This window comes from Scylla paramamosain, chromosome 11 (genome assembly GCF_035594125.1).
Source record: "Scylla paramamosain isolate STU-SP2022 chromosome 11, ASM3559412v1, whole genome shotgun sequence".
NCBI lineage: Eukaryota > Metazoa > Arthropoda > Malacostraca > Decapoda > Portunidae > Scylla > Scylla paramamosain.
In genome coordinates, this window is record NC_087161.1 from 7,883,892 (window position 1) to 7,907,500 (window position 23,609).

At 39.7% G+C, this 23,609-nt stretch overlaps 2 long non-coding RNA genes across 2 annotated transcripts in view; both read left to right on the top strand.

Annotated features, from left to right (window-relative positions):
• LOC135104910 (uncharacterized) overlaps positions 1 to 23,609 on the top strand; it is a 39,630-nt gene that overhangs the window by 10,864 nt on the left and 5,157 nt on the right. The window lies entirely within an intron of this gene.
• Positions 1,185 to 3,359, top strand: LOC135104664 (uncharacterized). Its single transcript, XR_010270476.1, has 3 exons — positions 1,185 to 1,809; positions 2,200 to 2,277; positions 2,925 to 3,359. It is a non-coding gene; the product is annotated as an uncharacterized LOC135104664 (long non-coding RNA).

A 23,609-nucleotide genomic window follows, 5' to 3' on the forward strand; every position in this document is an offset into this window, starting at 1 on the left:
AATAAGTGGAGAAGGGAAATGTAATGGATTTACTCTTCATTGACAAGGGCTATGTTGTGGATGATAATGAATTTGATACACCTTTGGGAAGAAGTGATCATGTAGTTATCAGATTTAGTTGTGGTGTGGAAGTCAAGGCAAGGAAGAGAAAAAGAGTCATGTACATGTATGGAAAAGGGAAATATACATACATGTATGGAAAAGGGAAATATACAGTTATGAAGTGGACTGGAAGAATTATGTAGCCTCAGAAAATGTGGATAATATGTGGATACAGTTTCAGAGGAAATTGTAAAAAGCTATAGATGAATACATCCCACCACACATTATTGATCTAGGAGGGGAAATAAATGGGAATGTGGGTAAAGGATTACAAATGAGTAAAGCACTAAGGATGAAAATAAAGAAGCAGAAGAGATTTTTGGAAAGACTTTGGCAAATGCATATAGAAAACAGCATATATGAAAGTGAATACATGGTAATGCAAATTGAATATAGAAGAGTGAAGAGTCAGGTCAGAAAAAGGGATAAGGAGGAAAGAAAATTAAATCGCACAAAATGTCAAAGAAATTCCAAGACTCTTTTGGAAGTATGTGTAATCTGAGACAAAGAATAATCCTGGAATACCAGGTCTGTACAGTTGTAGTGGCAAGAGTGGGAAGCCTGAAAATTGTTAAAAAAAAAAAAAGTGTACTGGCCATGTGTTTGTACATGTGAACCAGGGCCTGGATTCATTAAACTTACCAGCTAGGCCCACTTACAAGGGCCAAGTTACCATGCCACCACCAGAGCTGGTAAACTGCTATTCAGGAACGATATAGTAGCGGCTACTAGCTGTCACAGCTAGTAGCCACCAGAATGTTCTGGTAGCAGAGAACAGCCAATCACCTCCAAGCTTACACAAGATGTGATAGGCTTACATGTGCGTGTGTTTACAAACACATATGGCTTGACGTTCAGAGTATTTCAGTACATGGAAGTATAATATCTCCATAATTTTTGTTATTGATGACTGAGGTTTTTTATCATATGAATGTTTAGTAAAAAGGTTCATTCTACATGGCCAGTGCCTAATATATATATATATATATATATATATATATATATATATATATATATATATATATATATATATATATATATATATATATATATATATATATATATTTCAAATGATCATCACTAGAACTGAAAAATGAGGGAAGAAAAAATGGCCTCACACCAGTATGCATATGGAATTTTACACATATGCCCCCTTCATCACCTGCTACTGGAGAGCGAGTCATAAATCTCAAACATGGCAAAACCCCCTGTACAAAAACCAACATTCCATCGAGCACCACCTGCTCCACTGCCCACGATTCCACTCTCACCACACTGCACTATGCTCCCAACTATCAGCCTGCAGTCACAACACTCCACCTGGCAGCCTCAGATGTCCACACATCACAACAACCACCTGTCATCTGCCTCCCCTGTATCTTCCTGTGGTAGCCTCACAGGATTTCACCAGGGCCAATGAGGATTGTTTTATCATTACGAGCCTGATAGCAACAACAATAACAAGCCATTACACAACCTTTCCAGCAAGGAGCTCTTGATGCTCGTTTAAGCAGTGAAGGCAAGGTGGGACATTATTGTTGGCTCACTCACTCCTTGCCTTGCTGGCACAATGAAGGAGCAGGTGTGGAATACAGTGAGAGCTGGTCAACGCTGAGTAGTGTTGTCAGGAGCATCACTGAAGTCAGAAACAAGTTCACTGACATCAAGGAGAAAAAATGGATAACTTAACAGGAAACACAGTTACAGGTGAGAGTTGTTACATATTTTGACATATCAACAATAATGTGGAGGAAGTAGCCTCCACACTACTAAAATTAAGTGATGATTAGGAAATAATGACTTATCTCAATATTTAACTAATGCTGTGTGTGTGTGTGTGTGTGTGTGTGTGTGTGTGTGTGTGTGTGTGTGTGTGTGTGTGTGTGTGTGTGTGTGTGTGTGTGTATATATATATATATATATATATATATATATATATATATATATATATATATATATATATATATATATGAAATATAATATATGCCACCACCAAACATATGAAGATGTTTAAGTAGGCTACACACTTTTGTTTATGTTTTGTTAGCTAATTAATTATCCTATTGTCCTATTCATAATACTCTGAATTTCCCATAGGTTGAAGGCAAAACAGAGCTGGGTCCACCAGGTGTGGGCATGTCAAGCAATCAAGAAGCAGAGCAGGAGTGGTAATAGGTAATTAATTAATTGATGCATCTTGCCTTAATTATGACAGAATATCATCTATACATATCCTATGTAATAACAGGTCTGTACTGAATTAGGTATTTATATATGCTCATTTAGCTACAGTTGTTTTTTTTTCTGGTTTTTAAAGAAATCAGTATGATATCCCTGCCACAAATGGTTTGTGTCTTTATTGTGAATTTATATATCAGCCAGCAAAATTAACTGGTTCTTGGCAATATATACGTATTTTTTAGTCCTTATTTATGTTCTGCATCCCATGTCTTCTTCAAAGTAATATAGTCTGTGAAGGCACAATTATGAATCATTAGTGTAAGACTCCCTAAAATAATCTAGCAGTCCCCCTACAGCTAATTTCAAGAACTCATAAATTATAAATGATAAGTAATCTTCATAGTCACCTTTGTTTGCTTATATTCTTTTAAATGAATAACGTTTTGATTTTTGCTGGGTATGTTAGCTGGATTCTTCCTCGTTTTCATGATTTCATTGAATATGTATAATTATTATATCGATGGTTCTTCATTACTTTCACTTGTGCGGGTGAAGAGGGCAGCATGGAACAGTATGTTTTGTTCTATAATTCAGCCACACTTGCTGCTATGGCTGAGCCATCTCTCCTGTCCTCACTTCAGCCAGAACCAATCCAGCAAAGCCACTGTCCATATTCTGTCATCAGTGCAGCCCACATCAATCTGCATTCTTCCTGGCCAGCCCTCAACATCATTGCCATCACCATCTCCTTGCCTATTGCTGGTCCCAGCAGGCGGCACACAAGCAGGGCAAAAGGTCTAGCAGTTCCTCAGATGTTGGAAATATAACAAGGCATCCTTACCGAGAGGAATATGAGGGGTTCAGTGGATATGTTGGGTGGCCATCTGGATGTAAGAAACTTATTTTCAGTACCTGCATGGAGGTCATGACTACAAGGCTGGAAGTCATAGCCAATTCCTAGGCAGAAATTGCTGTCAAGAAAGATTAATTACAAGACCATTTTGTTTGTGTATAATGTATGATTATTCTCTTACTTTTAGATATGATAATAGGTTAGTATCATGTTGCTTTTAAGATTTTCACCTTTTTTTTTTTTTTTTTTTTTTTTTTTTTTTTTTTTTTTTTTTTTTACATTAAGCAAAATTTTTGGGATGAAAGTAAATCTATATACTAAATTTCTCTTTTATTTTGACAATACATGAGCATAGTGAAAGACTGGAAGGGCACTTGGATGTTGAAATAGGTTGAGGTAATACATGTAAGACAAAAGGTGCTGGTGTAGGGCTTTGAACAAGTGAGGAAGGAAGACTTCAACTGGATGACATGGAGGCTCTTCTGTCAAGGCCAACTCCTTAGATGCTGTCTTCAATAGGCATGAAACATCAAAAGAGAGAGAGACAGAGAGAGCCTATGAAAACATTTTCGTTGACAGCCCTGCAGCAAGTCAGTCCAGCTTGGATGCCTCCTCTGTATTCTTAAGCTCCTGGGTCATCATCATCAAGTAGTGGATCATTCAGGGGAATTCTTCTTTGGCTGCACATATTGTGCTGCTGCATATGTGCAGCTGTTTTATGAGCACTTTTAACTGGGTGGTACTGCAGGGTGCCATCTGACTCATACAGACAGTGGAATCTGGATTCTGGCATCCCATATGTCTGCTGTATCACCATACATGTCTTTGTGTGGCTGTTGTAGGCATGCTTGCCTGCAGTTCTTGGCTGGCTCAAGAGTCATTAGAAAAGGGCTCCAGAGGATAAAAGATTACCTGCAGTGATAGAAGCATGTGTAAAGGATTAATCTGGCCAAAAAATAACTTGAAAAATCTTGTTCATATACAGTTAACCATCGCATTATTCTAATATCCATTTCTTGTTCATGAAATTAACCTTCACTTTACTTTCCAATGTATATAATTTTTATACAGATTAATCTTCCCCCTCATCAGAAAAATTATATTATACAGAAACAGTTTAGCTTTTCAAGCAGACTTGCTTAATGACTTTTACATTTACTGGAGATAAACATGAAAATAGTGTGGTAAAAAAAAAAAAAACATGACACTGGTATGCTGATAATTACTTGCAGTTTTGAAGTTTCATACACATCAAGTGAAAAATTAAAACACAGAAATAAATTGAAGATAACTCATCAAGGAGACAAAAGGTGCAGGATTTCATGGTGAGGTAGACATACAGTGAATCAAGCCAATCTCTGAAGACCCTTTCCCTGCACACCGTCATGTTTTATGCCCCACAAGAATTATATGAAGGCCGAAAAAGTTACTTTTATTAACAAGAATGTTCTTATTTTATTTTTACTTTTACCTGATAGTAATGTTTATAAGAAATAAACACAAAGATTATATATGATGCTTAAAGGCAGCTTAAAATGCAATGTTAATTACAAAAGTTTTAAAACTTGTAAAGAAACAATAACGTTTGTCAGGAGTAATGCAACTTAAGTAATATTGGTCACTATATTGAAGAAATTTTTACTTTAATTAATCCAGAACCATTAGTGTATCCAACTTATAATTATTCCTTTTCCATCTTTTGGTTCATACAAGTTAACATAATTATACCTTTTAACTCACTGGCTTTATACAAGTTAAGTACATCTACCTCACTTGTCTGGCCCTTTCTGCCCCTACCACACACCACTACAAAATTCTGCTGTAACAATCACATACCACCACCACTACCACCAAAAATTATGTTTGGCACTTGCAGACCCAACCACACCATTACCACACCTGCTTTAGTACCTAGCCTACTCCCCCACTACACACCTTCAGCATCATCACACTTACTTCTATAAAAGTTTCTAAGTAAATAATGAACAACACAACACATACTCGTACACTATCACACTTTGTTTCTCACCACACTACCATCACTTTGCTTCCACCTCCTTGGCACTTGTTGCAATCACCCCTCTACTACACTTGCCTGCTTCAACTTGACAAGTCAAGGTTAATTCAAGATATTTCTTTCTTTTAATTAATTGAGTGAGTTTCCATATATATATCCACTGCCTCCCTATACATCTTGCACCCTGTTCCCCAAGTCACCACACACCCCCACACACACCTGCTGGTTATTTAAGTGTTACTTTCATCCTATAAGTTCAGGACCAATGTAATACGGGCAATTAATAACAATAAAAGCCACAAGACAAGGCATAATATGGATGGTGCTGATGACCTGTGACTGCTGCCTCTCTGTTGTCTTCATTACACTGTACGTACACACATCACTTTTGTTTGTCATATGTACTCAATACTGAAGTCATCCAACAGTCTTTTCTACCTAAGTAATGTAAAACACCTCAAAGCAGGGTGAAAAATGGCAATACAACACTGCAGCCAGCCACTCACATACACAGTGAATCGCTGATCAAACCCTTTACATGGTTTCCTGCCTTTATTTTGATTATTATTACATATGTACCAACTCTTGCAACAACTGGGATTATCACAAATTAGTATTCACCTTCAGAACTTACCTATGTAAGCAGCCAGAGGATGAAATATTCTCCAGCTGGCAGCGCTCCTTCGTCCTCGTAAGTGAGGTGGTGATGTTACCAGTGCCAGAGAGCAGACATAACTTACCAGGCAAGTTACCAGATCGCAAGTGTTTGCTGAATAGCAGCTTACCATGTTTATGGAGTTACCAGGAGTTTGGTCTGGTAAATGCTTTGATGAATCTATCCCCAGGTGAGGATGTGCTTGAGATAACCATGAAGTCTGTGCCAGACTTAGCATCTCTGGAAGTTGCTAGAAATGCTCTGCTGCATGTGATGAAGAAATTAAAGAGGGACAAGTCACTGGGCCCTAACCAGATTCATACAAGGGTACCAATTAAGTAGACAGATCAGTAGGTGAACCACTCTGGATAATTTTTAATTTCTAATCACTACATAGCCAGCAAATTCCAGAATTATGGAAAACAGCCAATATAACTGCATTCTATAAAAAAAATTTGAAAAGAGTGACTCCAGCAACTACAGGCCTGTCAGTTTGACTTGTGCGATATGCAAAATGAAAACGGTAATTAAAGAAAAGATACTGAATCATGTTTACCAACAATTTATTCAGTATACAACAATTTGGATTCCTACCCAAAATATCTACAGCAGTGGTTCTCAACCAGGGGGACATGGACACTCTTCCAGAAGTGCGCGAGCATAGGATGGGAGCAGAAAAAAAAAAATTAATTAATTAAATATTAATAAAATAATAATAATAATAATAATAATAATAATAATACTGTGGACCAATACAATAACAGCCTAACCAAGTGCTGTCTATCTATCTATCTATCTAGCTATCTGATTCTATTTACAGTGGCATAGTTGGGGAGGGGGTTGAGTGGGTGGTACAGGGAGGAGGGGGGCCCCAACTGCATTGAACCAGGTTTGGGGGGGGCCCAATTTGCAACAGATTGAGAACCCCTGATCTACAGGACTGTAACTAATGAAAGTACTGGAAAAGTGGAGAGTCTGGGACAAGGGCTTGGATGTTGATATGGTATAATGCAAAGAAATCTTTCAATATAGCACCACTTAAGAGATTATAACAAAACTAAGAAGTTATAGAATTGAAGGAGATATCTTAAGTTGGATAAAGAAGAAAACAATGGATAGTTGTAAACAGGGAAGCGTCTGAGCTGTGGGAGGTCTTGAGTGGGGTACCTCAGGGATTGGTGTTGGGTCCCCTGTTGTTCGTGATTTATATCAATGACATGCCCCTGGGGCAGTGTGTATATGTAAGTACATACGTGTATGAATGTATGGGCACCCTGTGTGTGCATACGTGAACCTCTTTTAGCAAAAAGTGGTGGGAAGGTGGTGTGGGTTGTGGCGTCACACATACCCGCAGGGCAGTTCCTGCCAGGATTTAGCCCAAAGAAGACGTGTGTTACGCTCACTCTGGCCCATGCCTTTGTTCTACACCCATGGAGGGTAGTGTTGTGCCATTCACCAGTCTGCAACTGTGCCGCATGTGTGGCTGTGACATTAGGGGGTAGGAATTGTGTCTGTGACGGTATAATGTGACTGCCCTGAGAATAAATACAAGTCCACATGCTTGGTGTGTTTCTCTCAGCCATCTGCCTGCCTGTTGGTGTGGTTGGTGACTACCACATGACAGGGACTCCACCAGGCTGTTGAGGATGTGTCTCCCTGCTTACAGACTATAGGGAACCCAGGTAAAGTGTTACTTATGGCCCCTTCCATCTCCTCTCTCCCTCCTTGACTGCTGGGCAGTGCAGCTGGTGAGGTTGGATGGGTTGATGTAAGTTCTGACTCAGGGTGCCATGCAGTAGTGGAGGCAGCTGGTGACAGTGAGGACCCCAGGTTCCATAACAATATCTATATGCAGATGACACAAATTTACTCAAGAAATTAAAGAACAGAGAAGATTGTGAAAACTACAAGAAGATTTATGCGTATTAAATGAATGGTAACAGTAATGCTCTTTCAAATTTTACCCAGAGGAATGGTGCGTTATGAGAATTGGGCATTAAAATGAACATGAGTTTTCTTACACTATGGGAGGAACTGAAGAAAGCTGACACTGAGAAAGATTTGGGCTTAGTCATAGACAGGAAACTAAATTTTGAGGAACGTGTGTAAGCAAACTCAATATGGCTATTAGAATGCTGAGATAACTTTTCAGACACTGAATGAGACTATGTTTAAGAGGTTATATACAGCTATGGTTAGACCACACTTGGAATATGTCAGTACTGTGTGGAATCCCTATAAGGTTAAAGATATAGAGGCCACTGAAAACATTAAAAAAAAGTGCAACAAAAATTATCCACAGCTCAAAGGATGTGACATGAAGAAAGATTGTAAAAACTAAACTTGCCAATACTGGCCTATAGAAGGGCCTATGGTGAAACTGTTAAAACTTACTAGGTTGTGAGAGGGATATATGATGCAAGAGTCTGAGGAAGTGTTCATTTTTCAAGGGGATAGTGCCACAAGAGGACATAGTAAGAAGATATATAAGGAGAGGGCAAGACTACATACAATAAAGCATACATTTGGAAACAGTAGTCACCACATGGAATGATCTACCAGACCATTCCATGATCAAATTTTAAAAGAAACTGGATTCCACATGGAAAAAAACAAGAAATTAATATGAGGGTATCAGGACCCAAATTCTGAGTTACACATATCAAAAGAATTGGCAAGTCTTCCTCTGTTTAGCTATGACATTTGTAACTGTTTTCCAGCTTCCATATGGTTGAAAGTCCTGCAGTAGCAAGTGGGGTCACAACTTATTGACTTGGGATTCACATGTTGTGTGCAATGGTTGAGCCAAGGGGCACATTCATTCAGGCCCAGCTGGACTCCAGTCCAGCAAGTGGGAGCATGCAATGCACAGTGTATAACCACCTCTTGCCCAATCAGCATTTTCCCTCGTAAGAAACGCGTCACCCAGAGCCAGTCACTGCACTGCTTACTAACCTCCTTCGTTCTTCCTCCCCCAGTCTGCCCAAACTTCCTTCATACCCAATTTTTTTTCTCTGACTAACCAGTGCCACCTGTTAATCCTTTGTCTTACCATCATTAATAACTCATTGTGTTAATGACTTCCTTTAACATAACATTCATTCATCCTTCAATTTGTAACTTTCTTTTAACTAACTAATGTACTGTAGTACCAATACTAGTATTTTCTCCTATTTTCTCAATACTTTTCCTTCATGTAGTTTATTGTATTATTATTATTATTATTATTATTATTATTATTATTATTATTATTATTATTGTTATACTATGTTCTTTTTGCTGTTGTGATACCAGGAAGCTGGTAAAAATTTCATTATTTACTTTGGGTAAAACATTTTATTAAGGTTTAAATGCCAGGTCATGCAAAAAAATGTACACAAACTTAAATGGGGATTACATTGTAAGTGCTAGCGGTCATATATACCCTATATTTTTTTTTATACTTTCGGTCAAAGAAATTCTGAAGAGCAGGATTTTGGTCTGAAACTTAGTTGAAATCAATATCTTTCTTAGAAGTGGTGTTATTGTTGAGAAACTTTAGATGCAGTTTTCTACATTTAAAAAAAATGGCACTTGAGCAGCTCCTGATGCTCATATAACCACAAGGTTAGCATCATAGCCAGCCAGCACATCTGACACATTAACCTAGATGAGCAAGTACATTATGAGCTGGAGTCACAGGCTTAATAAATGGGCCTTCTTCCCACAGTAACTCACAGTTACTGTGAGTAACTGAATTTTAGTGTGCTGGTGTTGTGTTTATAGCAGTCCACTTTGTTTACTAACAAAAGGTATTATTTTAGGAAAGAACCATAATGCTCTGTATATTTAAGAGTATTGTTTTTTATTACCATTATGGAAACTGAGTAACTTGCTTTATTGAAATTTTCATCACAAATTAATAGTGTCTGTGATATGGTATTTGTAAGTATTGTTTAGTATTTGTAAAATTAGGTCAGGTTAGGTGCCTTTTCTTAAGCTGTCATCTACATATAAGTACCCTAAAATGATTATTTTCATGTTCTCACCCATAAACCCCACATCCTGATGAGATCCTAAGATTGTAGGGGATGAGGGAAGAAGAGACAAAATTAAATATTTCCAAAGTGTTTTATGCTTAAAACTGTCTATTATATAAAGACCAGTAACGAATATCATAGTTTTGTACTCTAAATGAAGTTTGGTCCTATTATAAAAATTTACCAAACAAAAGCCAGACTGCTGTGAACACTTAACAGGGTCTATTTCATCCCTATATCTGGCTAATCTTTTAATAAAGTCTTCAGCCATGTTGCTGTGGACAGCAGCTGACGAATTTATCAACACGCCTTTATTTGTAAACATTGGGTTCTGAGTATGTGCAGTTTGCAGGCAGACAGCTGTATGCAAGAGGACAGCAAGGAGCACAACATTCTATCAACATAGCTGAAGACTTTGTTAAAAGATCAGCCAAATATAGGGATGAAATTGATCTTATAATTGTTCACAGCAGTCAAACTTTTGTTTGTAAACAAAGAACAGACAGTTGTGAACAAGGGGACAGCTACAAATAACACAGGCTTTCCCATTCACCTATTACAGGAATCTCCAAAATCTCAACTTACCCTTCTCAAAATCTTCCCAAAGTTGCCCCATTCCAAAAGCTGCAAAAACAACAGTTGTGCATGCACAGCTGATATAAACAATCCCTGGGAACTTTCAGTGTGTGTATCAAAAGTAGCCTCATACGTACCAAAAGTTACCTCATAGTCTTCGTTCCTTTGCTTGAATGAATATACAGTATGTAAGAACTGGTATATATTACATATTAAAATCTGATACACATTGAAACTTGGTATTTCTTCTAGTGTTTCTTGTTTATTGCAGTGTTTGCTATACTGTGTGTGAGAGGCAAATCATACTGAAAGTTGATGCATATGCTCAGCTTATATATATTTGCATATATGTATGTAGCTCAATGGAATTTGCTTTACATTGAAAGTTGGTGCTACTGTGCTAATATTCATTTTAAAGTTTCTTGTAGTGTGTATTTCATTGCATGAAAAGTTGCTTCATATCAAAAGTTTCTGCTGCAGATGCTCATTTCCTGCTAATTAGAATATATATATATATATATATATATATATATATATATATATATATATATATATATATATATATATATATATATATATATATATATATATATATATATATATATATATATATGAAGCATACCATAAAGTGGTTCCTGCTACAGATCCCTATTCTTGCTTATCACAGTACTTGTATGTATATAACATAGAAGTTGCTCCATACTGAAAGTTGCTGCTGCAGATCTGCTATTGCTACTTATAGTATTTGTAAGTACATGATTGAAAAAAAAATTCATATAGAGTTACTCTTACAGATATTAATTCTAATGTTGCTTGCTTTCAACAATATTTTGTAGATATAAATTGCTTCATACTAAAAGTTGTTGTGTCAAATCTTTCTTCTAATGTCTCTGTTTTTCTACAGTATTTTGTATGTTTATAACTGTAAGAAGAGTTGCTTCATACTGAATACTTCTGATGATCATCATCACTCTAATCTTTATTGTCTACTACAGTCAGCAACACTCGTGATTAGAACTCCTGCCAACGTGAGCTTCACATTGCACAAACTGGCAATTCACTCTTCCTCAGTCTGAAAAAAATCTGTCCGGAGAAAATAACTACGTGGCAACTTAGATTAGTCTTCAAATTGAAAAATACAGCGCATAACTATTCCAAGTGAAAAGACTAAGGTTGTTGGTAAAGAAATGGATTAATGAGGGATGCCAGGATGTGCCTCACCAGAAACATGGTGGTGGGCTGCCCCAAAATGTTTGACAACACCTTCCATGTTATCAAGAGACAGATCCTCAGCTTACAGCAAAACAACAAAAAACAATTTTGGGGCAGCCCACCACCATGTTTATGGTGAGGCACATCCTGGCATCCCTCATCACTCCATTTCTTCACCAATGCACTCACAGTCTTTTCACTCACAATAGTTATAAGGCTTATTTTCAATTCATTTCACCATTCTAGTAAAACGCTAACATTCATGCTATGTAATCGTGGCCTTTACATCCCCCAAACTAGCGTCCTTTTGCTTTAATTTCCTGCCTATCTAAAGTTTTTGAATCTATCCTAAACTGAAAGATTCTTAAACATCTATCAGTTCACAACCTTCTATTTGACGGCCACCATGGGTTCCATCAAGGCTGCTCTACTGGTGATCTTCTGGCTTTCCTTACTGAGTTTTGGTCATCCTCTTTTAGAGATTTTGGTAAGAAGTTTTATATTGCCTTAGACATATCAAAAGCTTTTGATAGAGCCTGACACAAAGCTTTGATTTCCAAACTACCCTCCTACAGCTTCTATCCTTCTCTCTGTAACTTCATCTCAAGTTTCCTTTCTGACCGTTCTTTTGCTGCTGTGGTAGATGGTCACTGTTCTCCTAAATCTATTAACAGTGGTGTTCCACAGGGTTCTGTTCTGTCACCCACTTTCTTCCAATTATTCATCAATGATCTAAACCAAACTTCTTGTCCTATCCACTCTTACTCTGATGATACCATTCTACAATTTTGCACGTCTTTTCCTAGATGTCCAATCCTTCAGGAAGTAAATAATTCACGCAGGGGAGCCACAGAATGTATGTCTTTGGATCTCTCCAAAATTTCTGATTGGGGCAGAGCAAACTTAGTATTGTTCAATATCTCAAAAACTCAATTCCTCCATCCAGCAACTCGACACAACCTCCAGACAACTATCCGTTCTTCTTCATTGACACTCAACTGTCCCTCTCTTTCAACACTGAACATCCTTGGTCTGTCCTTTACTTATAATCTGAACTGAAAACTTCACATCTCATCTTTAGCTAAAACAGCTTATATGAAGTTAGGCATTGCGAGTCATCTCTGCCAGTTTTTCTCACCCCCCCTCCCACCCAAGCTGCTAACTCTGTACTGGAGCATTATCTGGCCATGTATAGAGTATGCTTCACACATATAGGGCGGTTCCACTCATACTGCTATTTTAGACAGGGTGAAATCGAAAGCTTTTTGTTTTATCAATTCCTCTCCTCTAACTGACTGTCTTCATCCTCTTTTTCATCACAGTAATGTTGCATCTCCTCCTATCTTCTACCACTATTTTCATCCCAACTGCTCTTCTGATCTTGCTAACTGCATGCCTCTCCTCCTCCTGCAGTTTTACTGCACAAGACTTTCTTCTTTCTCTCATCCCTATTCTGTCCATCTCTCTAATGCAAGAGTTAACCAGTATTCTCAATCATTCATCCCTTTCTCTGGTAAACTCTGGAACTCCTTGCCTGCTTCTGTATTCCCTCCTTCCTGTGCCTTGAACTCTTTCAAGAGGGAGGTTTCAAGACATTCATCCTTTGATTTTCAATGATTCTCTTGATATGTCTTTTGGGATTGGCACTACCTGTTTTTTTTTTTTTTTTTTTTTTTTTTTTTTCTCATTTTGTGTCCCTTGGCCAGAGACCCTCTTATGTAAAAAAAAATGTTTGAGAAATTCTTTCTGCTGATAGTTATGTCTCTTGTATATTACAGTATTGTATGTATTACATATCTTGATAACTTCTACCACTGTTTTCATACTGATACTCTCATTAAATTGCAAACTCCATGTTTGCAATTTAATTGCAAACATGGAGTAAGGCTCCATCTGCAGCCTTACTACACAAGACATATTCCACTTTAATCACTATTCTGTCCACTTACTTATTGCAAGAGTTAACCAGTACTTTCACTCTTTCATCCACTATACTGAAAAACTAGAATTTGTAAGGTCACATGCTTATTACATTCATGCATACAGATACATCAGTAATGATTCCACACAAAATATTGATCCTACAGTCTTTATAAAACATACATATATGCATATACCAAGATTGTCTTGTTAGGAAAGGTAGGGTAGGCAAGACAGCACACAACTCTCCTACTCATACCACTCTCTTAGCCTCTAGCCCCTTTGCCCCCAATGAAGACAAAAAAGTATTCCTATATTCAGTTTATGGGGATCAGTTGCACAGTTTGGACAGTTTTGTTATGGAACAAGGCTTCTTCATAGCAAGTATTCTGCCCTAACACACCTGATTGCCCTACACCTGTGTGAGACTATCAATGTGTAGCACCTCCCTTGGAAGTTGCAGGACCTGTGAGACTATCAATGTGTAGCCCTTGGAAGTTGCAGGACCATGTCATTCCTCATGCATTCACAACTGCTTTCAATTCACTTCTGCCATGCATATTCTACTCTGCTCTAGTGTCAGTCTTCTCCTCCTTAAGGCCTCCTTTATGCTATCTATTCATCCCTTAATTTAACTCCCTAACATCCACAGCCAAGGCAGTGACCTGACTGCTAAGGTTAGCAACAGTTAAATAACTTATTGACAGTGAATATAAGTTAAATAACTTATATTCACTGAGCAACTGAACCTGTACATCTTTTCCACCTATGCCCATCATTAGCCTTGCAACTGGATCAACAGAATATGATCTTGATGCTGTCTTCTAGCTTTAAAATTTCATCAATAAGGACAGCAGAAAGACCTGTAAAAGACTCAGTGCCATGACACCATCAGTCACAAACATCACAAGCCACAAAACTAGCAGCCCCTACTACAGATTTATCACATGTGTTACACGGGTAATTATTAGTTCTATTTTTTGTCTTAGGGTGTGTTGAAGGTTGGGACTTTTTGGTAAAGTACCAGCCATGGTAACATTTTGTGAGACAAAATGAAAATGAGTGAATGTAAAAAACAATTTTGGCAGGACACAACAGTACCTGAAATAATCCCCCAACAAAACAAATCATAAAACAATGGTACTCACCCAAAAATAACAAACCATGTAAAGAACAAACAATAAGCAACCAACACAAAGTAATAACCTGGGAAAATGGGAAAACTGAAATAACACAAGCAAAATCAAGAGGAAGAGCGGGGCATGTCTGCACTTGACCACTTGACAGATATTCTTTTCCCCTTTGATGTGGTGAAGAAATGTGATGAGATCCTGAAGATCAAGAAGTTGGGAAGACATTTTTCCTGTCTCTAAAAAAATTTCAGGGCTAGGAATTTTGCCCCAGACAAGACACCAGGAGCCCTTACCACTCTTCATGCTAGATGGCACATCCAAGGTAATTTTTAATATGAAAGAATTGAGTATATAAAACCTACCTATTTCAAAATAGACTCTCTTAAGGAAGTAATGAATCCTATCAGCCAAATTGCTACTATATATCCACTGACCTCAAGGATTCCTATTTCTTTGTTTATGTAAAACCTAAGGACAGGAATGGTTACATTTTATGTGCAAAAAACATTTCCAGTTTAGCTGTCTTGTACTGGTTGAGTTGTTGTAGTCCATGCAGTCCAAGGTAGAATGATACATGTAATATACAGGGTGTAACGCGAGTTTCTGCAAATACTGAAAGAGGTGAAAGAACGTGTAATTCTAAGAAGGTGTTCTATACACATATGCATTTTAAGGCTTTGTTTATCTGTCAGAGGAGTTGAAAATGTATGGGTGTACTATGCATGTAGCTGTGAGGTGACGGACAGGCGGTTGCATTGTTGCTGCTTCAGAAGTACCACTTGCTCAAATTACAATCTTATTTTTTGCAAGTTGTGGAATATTACAGTATCTTATAACAAGACAAATGGTGTTAAAAAGCATGTAATTTACCGATAAGCATTACACGACAACATTATTGCGGTGATTGAAAGTACTCCTGTGAAATGCTTTGTGGCATCATCAGTCAGCTGTTTTCAAGGTTGCTTGGACTCTCTCCCCCTCCTCCCTCACTTTGATGATGCCATGTAGCATTTTACAGGAGTTCTTTTAATCACCATAATGTTGTCTCGTAATGCTTATTGGTAAATTACATGCTTTTTAATACCATTTGTTTTGTTACAAGATACTGTAATATTCCACAGCCTGCAAAAAATAAGATAAAACCATTCGTAATTTGAGCAAATGGCACCTCTGAGGCTGTGACAACGCAACCATTTGTCCATCACCTCACAGCTACACGCATAGTACACCCATGCATTTTCAACTTCTCTGACAGGTAAACAAAGCCTTAAAATGCATATGTGTATAGAACATTTCCTACTTAGAATTACACATTCTTTCACCTAATTCAGTATCTGCAGAAACTTGTGTTACACCCTGTAGAAGACTGTTATATAATAATATAAAAATACTGTACAGAAATGAGCAGAGCTGCCAGCTGCACATCTGCCCACCAAAGCCAGGACTAGACTGAGCTCCCTGCCCACATGGCCAAGTCATGTCAAGGTAGTAGGTCACAGACCAGCCTGGGGGCGGGTGTATAGAATGCTACCCGGGGTAACATCCAAGTCAGTATAACCATCAGCCACACCTAGGCATCCCCTGATGCCTAAACAAAAACATGTTGGGTGATGTAAGCACACTGGGTGACACACAGGTCACATCCCATGAGAAAATTAATGAATGTGTGTGTATTTACCTAGTTGTATTTACCTAGTTGTGCTTTATGGGAAAAGAGCTATTCTCATGCTGTCCCATATCCATATCTTTTAATATCCAATTTAGCCTTGAATCCATGTATACTTTTTGCATTTACTATCTCCTCATCCAGACTGTTCCATACATCAATACTTCTATATGGGAAACTATACTTTTTGATGTCTCTTCTACAAGCACTCCTCTTCAGCCTCTTTCCATGCCCTCTAGTGTCCTGTGTATCCCAGACCATTAAGTCATCCAGTCCACCTCCTCTACTCCCTCATATGCTTTATATATCACAATAAATTCTCCCCTTTCTCTCCTCTTTTCCAATGTTGGTAGATGTGTCCTTGTCAGTCTCTCTTCATATGACAAGTCCCTGATACTTGGTACCATCTTCGTAGCTGCTCTGAACTCTCTCCAACTTCCTTATATCCTTTTTCTTGTATGGTGACCACACTACTGCTGCATATTCTAGTCTAGGTCTTATCAGCAACACGATCATCTTCCTGACCATCTCTTCATCCATGTATGCAAAGGCCTGCCTTATTCTTCTCAACAAGTTATAGATTTCTCCTATAATTTTGCTAATGTGTCTCTCTGGAGTCAGGTTCCCAGTCACTGTAACACCGAGATCCTTTTCCTCTTCTGCTCCACTCAACCTTACACCATTCAACACATAATTTCCTTTTACTCATCTTGTACTTTTTTCAAATTCTATTACTTTACACTTCTTTAAATTAAATTCTATTTCCCATCTATAACTCCACTCTGATATTTTGTTCAGGTCTTCTTGTAACATTCCACAGTCCTCTTTTTTTTTCTTTTTTATGTAGGAGGGACACTGGCCAAGGGCAACAAAAATCCAATAAAAAAAAATGCCCACTAAAATGCCAGTCCCGTAAAAGGGTCCAAAGCGGTAGTCAAAAACTGAAGGATAAGTGTCTTGAAACCTCCCCCTTGAAGGAATTTCAAGTCATAGGAAGGTGGAAATACAGAAGCAGGCAGGGAGTTCCAGAGTTTACCAGAGAAAGGGATGAATGATTGAGAATACTGGTTAACTCTTGTGTTAGAGAGGTGGACAGAATAGGGGTAAGAGAAAGAAGGAAGTCTTGTGCAGCGAGGCTGCGGGAGGAGGGGAGGCATGCAGTTAGCAAGATCAGAAGAGCAGTTAGCATGAAAATAGCAGTAGAAGACAGCTAGAGATACAACATTGTGGCGATGAGAGAGAGGCTGAAGACAGTCAGTTAGAAGAGAGGAGTTGATGAGACAAAAGGTTTTTGATTCCACCCTGTCTAGAAGAGCAGTATGAGTGGAACCTCCCCAGACATGTGAAGCATACTCCATACATGGACAGATAAGGCCCTTGTACAGAGTTAGCAGCTGGGGGTATGAGAAAAACTGACGGAGACATCTCAGAATGCCTAACTTTATAGAAGCTGTTTTAGCTAGAGATGAGATGTGAAGTTTCCAGTTCAGATTATAAGTACAGGACAGACCGAAGATGTTCAGTGTAGAAGAGGGGGACAGTTGAGTGTCACTGAAGAAGGGATAGTTGTCTGGAGGGTTGTGTCGAGTTGATAGATGGAGGAACTTAGTTTTTGAGGCATTGAACAATACCAAGTTTGCTCTGCCCCAATCAGAAATTTTTGAAAGATCAGAAGTCAAGCATTCTGTGGCTTCCCTGCGTGAAATGTTTACTTCCTGAAGGGTTGGACGTCTATGAAAAGACGTGGAAAAGTGCAGGGTGGTATCATCAGCGTACGAGTAGATAGGACAAGAAGTTTGGTTTAGAAGATCATTAATGAATAATAAGAAGAGAGTGGGTGACAGGACAGAACCCTGAGGAACGCCACTGTTAATAGATTTAGAAGAAGAACAGTGACCATCTATCACAGCAGCAATAGAATGGTCAGAAAGGAAACTTGAGATGAAGTTACAGAGAGAAGTATAGAAGCCGTAGGAGAGTAGTTTGGAAATCAAAGCTTTGTACCAAACTCTATCAAAAGCTTTTGATATGTCCAAGGCAACAGCAAAAGTTTCACCAAAATCTCTAAAAGAGGATGACCAAGACTCAGTGAGGAAAGCCAGATCACCAGTAGAGCGGCCTTGATGGAACCCATACTGGCGATCAAATAAAAGGTTGTGAAGTGATAGATGTTTAAGAATCTTCCTGTTGAGGATAGATTCAAAAAAATAGATAGGCAGGAAATTAAAGCAATAGGACAGTAGTTTGAGGGATTAGAACGGTCACCCTTTTTGTAGATGTTGACAGACAGACAGCTGAAAGAGTTTGACTAGGTAAGGTGCAAGCACAGAGGCACAGTTTCGGAGAACAATAGTAGGGACCCCATCAAGTCCATAAGCCTTCTGAGGGTTTAGGCCAACAAGGGCATGGAAAACATCATTGCAAAGAATTTTAATAGGTAGCATGAAGTAGTCAGAGGATGGAGGAGAGGGAGGAACAAGCCCAGAATCATCCAAGGTAAAATTTTTAGCAAAGGTTTGAGTGAAGGGTTCAGCTTTAGAAATAGATGTGATAGCAGTGGTGCCATCAAGTTGAAATAAAGGAGGGAAAGAAGAAGCAAAGTTGGCTAGTTGGAGAACAGACTTGGCATGGTTCCGGGCAGAAATATAAAGTGCATAAGATTCTGGTGATGGAAGGCTTAAATACCTTTTGTGGGCCACCTCTCTATTATGTATAGCACAAGAACAAGCTGTGTTAAACCAGGGTTTGGAAGGTTTAGGTCAAGAAAAAAAGTGAGGAATGTATGCCCCTATGCCAGACACTATCACCTCTGTTACGCGCTCAGCACACAAAGACAGGTCTCTGACACAGAAGCAGTAGTCATTCCAAGGAAAATCAGCAAAATACCTCCTCAGGTCCCCCCAACTAGCAGAGGCAAAACGCCAGAGGCACCTTCGCTTAGGGGGATCCTGAGGAGGGATTGGAAGGATAAGACAAGATACAGATATGAAATTGTGATCAGAGAAGCCCAACGGAGAAGAAAGGGTGACAGCATAAACAGAAGGATTAGAGGTCAGGAAAAGGTCAAGAATGATGGGCGTACCTCCAAGACAGTCAGGAATACAAGTAGGATGTTGCACCAATTGCTCTCTCTCTCTCTGCACTCTCAGCATTCTTCAGCAACTTTGCATTATCCGCAAAAAGGCTCATGTGTGTGTGTGTGTGTGTGCGTGTGTGTGTGTACTGACAGAACAAAAGACAAGTGTGAATTATGTATAAAAACGTGTAAGTCATGCTTATCTGTGTAAGACATAAGAAATCAAGAAATGTATTCAGCCACTAAAAAGTTGAGCAGTGAAAGCTAGCAACAAGGTGCAAAAGAATACTGCCATAGCCAATCAGAGAGGCAGAAAAGAGAGATACATGTGATATGGAAGACTGTCCTATATTAATATAAAAATACTATACAGAAATAAGCAGAGCCACCAGCTGCACATCCACCCACAGAGGCCAGGTGGACTAGACTGAGCTTGTAGTGACCCTTTGTAAATATCTGTTTTCTTTCATTGCCATGCCCTTCCTACATTCAACTTGCTTACATGCAAGTATCCAGTGAAATATGTATATATAGTCAATAAATTTGCTCATCAGCTGTCAGGCAATTAATAGCAGAGCTGTGCGGTTGTCTGTGACCCTCGTTGAGGGGGATACCCACAGACATGGCACAGATTACACCATGCCAGCAATTGCAGGAGACAGACAAGGAAGGGTTCACGCTTATGCAGCAGCGGCACCGCAAGGCACCCGCTGCCTTCTTTAAATCTTCAGCCCCTGAACACTGCAAGTACAGACTTGTGGCACACCAGGAGGACTCAGTATATGGAGCCATCCAATGGTTCCATGAGGCTCAGCCAGACCTTCAAGTCAGGCTCACGGTGGAGGGGGGAGGAGATTTATCTCACTCCCAAGGATGAGACTTCTGCATTCTATCTTCTCCTCTTCTTGCGGGTAGGCAGACAGGTTGGGCTTACTCTGGAAGAGGTTGATCGGGTGACTGGGGCATTACCCCATGAGTTACTCCTTGATCCCTCTTCAGGAGCACCTGCATGTCACCTTTGCAATGAGGTGTGTAAGGTGCACAGGACACAGCCGCATCAAGCAAACTCATTAGTTGGAGGTGACGTTCAGAGGTGCTGCCCCTGACTCCCTTGACCTGGGCTTGTGGGGCATTTTTCTTGTCAGGAATTACATCCTTCAGCCCCTCATGTGCTTCAAGTGTCAGACCTCAGGGCATGTCCAGAAGTACTGTAAGAGGGAGAGTGAGCTCTGCAGAGTGTGCAGCCAGCAGCACCACACCTTGGAGTGTCTTGACACTCTGAGGACTGGCGAGACCCGCAAGGCCTACTACCCGAACTGCAGAGGCAAGTATCACGTCTGGGCCTGGCATTGCTCTGAGAGAGTGAGGAGGCTTCCTCACACTGCTCATGGAGGCTCTATCAGGGAGGGACATGAAAGCCTGCCAGCCATGTAGTCTCACAGCCAACCAGCCAACCCTCCAACCATGCCACAGGCTCCCATGCCAGCAACTCCAGGGAAGAAGTGGAAGAGAAGGCACAAGAGGAGGATCTGATCTGCTCCGGCCTCCCCCGCTTCCTCATTGTCACAAAGAGAGGATACGTCAACACAGACATGCAAAAAGAAGACCTGCAGCCTGATCATCAACGCATTCCAAACGGATGATGAAGTGACCAAGATGCGAGACTCCGGAACAAACACTGAAGAGCCAGAGGAATCATACTTGTACAGAGAAAATACACTGGTCCTAACATATGACTACTTCAAAGACATCCTCTACCGAATGTATCACCTCACCATGTTTGGAGCTGAGACTGGGCTTCACTTCTGCAGGCCGGATGTCATGTACAGGGGAAAACTTTAAGCCACCAAGACATGAAGAGATGATGTAGATGAAGTCTTCATCAACAGAACATCAGAAGAACGCCATGTGTGAATACATGAGCCTCTAACCTCCAGCTTACAATTAATCAATGTTCTGCACCTGGGTTAAGCCCCAGTGACTTTTCTCCCACTAAAACTCCTTCCTCACCCACCTATTCTTCATCCTATCCCCACTTCAAAGCTTCCCCCCTTTTTCTGTATTTCCTTACTACTTCTCATCAGCTGATCCAAACCAAGGGAGCCCACCAAGGTGAGGCCCATCTTCCTTCTCAGCTGTATAAACAAAACGGCTGAGAGGATGGTACTTGCTCAGCTACAGTGGAACATTTGGCTACACCTGCGGTGTGAGCACAGGAGACAGCATCCTCACCCTGCAGATCCAGGCCAACCACTGATCCACTGTCATTATCTTCCATGATCTGGAGAAGGTGTTTGAGCTGGCCAGCCCTCACACCATATTTGACTCGCTCACAAGGAAAGGGGTGCAAGCAAGGATTCTACATAAGAGGATATATGGCTTCAATGGGAGGCCTGGAAGAATTGATTAGTGAGTTTAGATAGCAACAGATGGCGTGCTAGTTGCCAACAGCTAACTGGGGCCTTGGCAAAAGAGGAGTGAGTGTTACCCAGATTAAAAAATGGCTCCCTGTACAAGGTAGTGCAGCTGTTGTATTGGTGGCAAAAAGGAGAGTACTCTGCAGCCAGTGAGACTCCACGTTTTCACCACTGACGCCAGAAGGTACATGTGAAAGGGTGGTGACATGTTGACCAAGGTAATGTTGTCCAAATTCAAATAAAAGGCACTGTAAGTAAGAACACCATCACATCTGAGGACTTCTCTCTTCTCATCTTTAGTCACTTTTGAATGCTATCAAATCCTGTAGGCTTTATTTCCTGCCCTTAAACAACAGATAAACATTATTTAGATAGCTCTGGGGATTAGGCAATACTGAACATTCTGCTGGTATGTCTTAAGTACTGTGTTGGCACATGTTGACCACTTTTCCAGGCTACCGAGGAGGCTGCATATACTACACAGATCTTGTTGAGGTCATTGAGGAGATTAGGCAAGTTAATATTAACAGTAATGTTCTGCTGGTGTTGGCACTGTTGAGGGCACAGTGCCTTCTAGCATGCATGGCATTGTTACCAAGCATACTATTGGTTAAAGGCGTCTTCTTCAGTTCTCACAAGGGCTTAGAATTTTAGCTCCTTGGAGCTCTGCCCACTTGACTACTGAAGAATAGACCAGTGATGTTGCCTGGCATTTTGCCCAAGGAAAAGTGTCAAACAGTTCATTGGCAATGTGTCCCTCACAGAGACCACAGCAGCCTCAACCACTCGTTCCTTGAAGTTTGTGCTACTTAGAAGTGAATTGTTGGTCTTCCAGGCCTTGTGATATTGTCAGTTAAAAAAAGTAATAATATAGGGCCAATTCTTTGTTTTTTTTTTCTGATTGAAGGAAAGAGACAGGCAGCCATAATGGTTATTCTTGTTAAATGGTTGTCACATTTGAAAAATAGGCATATAGTAATATGCTGTAGCCGGGTTACGACATTCCAGGTCAAAATGATGCCTGATGTTGGCCAACATGACTAGTAAAACTTGCTGCATTGTACGAGTACTGTACATATGGCAGTTGTGAAATGAAATGTCAAAGTGTCTCTTTGCTGTTATTTTCACACTTTCTGTGTTTTGGGTGGGTTGATCTCTTAGGTATCCCTATTTATTATCCTGGTCTGTCTAGACAGACTGCAAGTATATAATGAAATATGGTCTATTATTAGCAATTATGGAGCAAGGGGAAACTGTGATGCAGGGAACAGGTCATTCACAAGGGTGAGAACAAGGTCCCTTGCCCCACTGTTCAGATTCTGCCATGTTAAGGGAACATTGTCCCATGTTTCACTTCTTTAGACCTCTCCTACTTTATCACCCATGCAAAAACAAGCTACTCTACCGAGTATTTTAGCGTGAATTGGTTGTATCAGTCATGATTTCACAATTATTGCATTGTATTTAAAGAAATTAATGTGATGGAAGTCGTGGCCCAAGACAGGAAGGCCATTCAGACACCTTTACCTGCCATGCCAGAATGCCACAAGCCACTGGAAGGGTTGACTGTCCCATGCTCATTGTAAGCAAATGTTACTTTTCTCTTAATTTGAAACAATTCACACTACACCATTTTAATAATGGTTTTCACTCATGACTGACTTGTATGTAGATAATTCTGTATGTTTGAGATTTCATTGAAAACAATACACGTACATCAGTTTGTTTTCACCTGTTTTTGCATCACTGCCCACGAGTGGCTGGGTCTTTCACTCTGCCCCA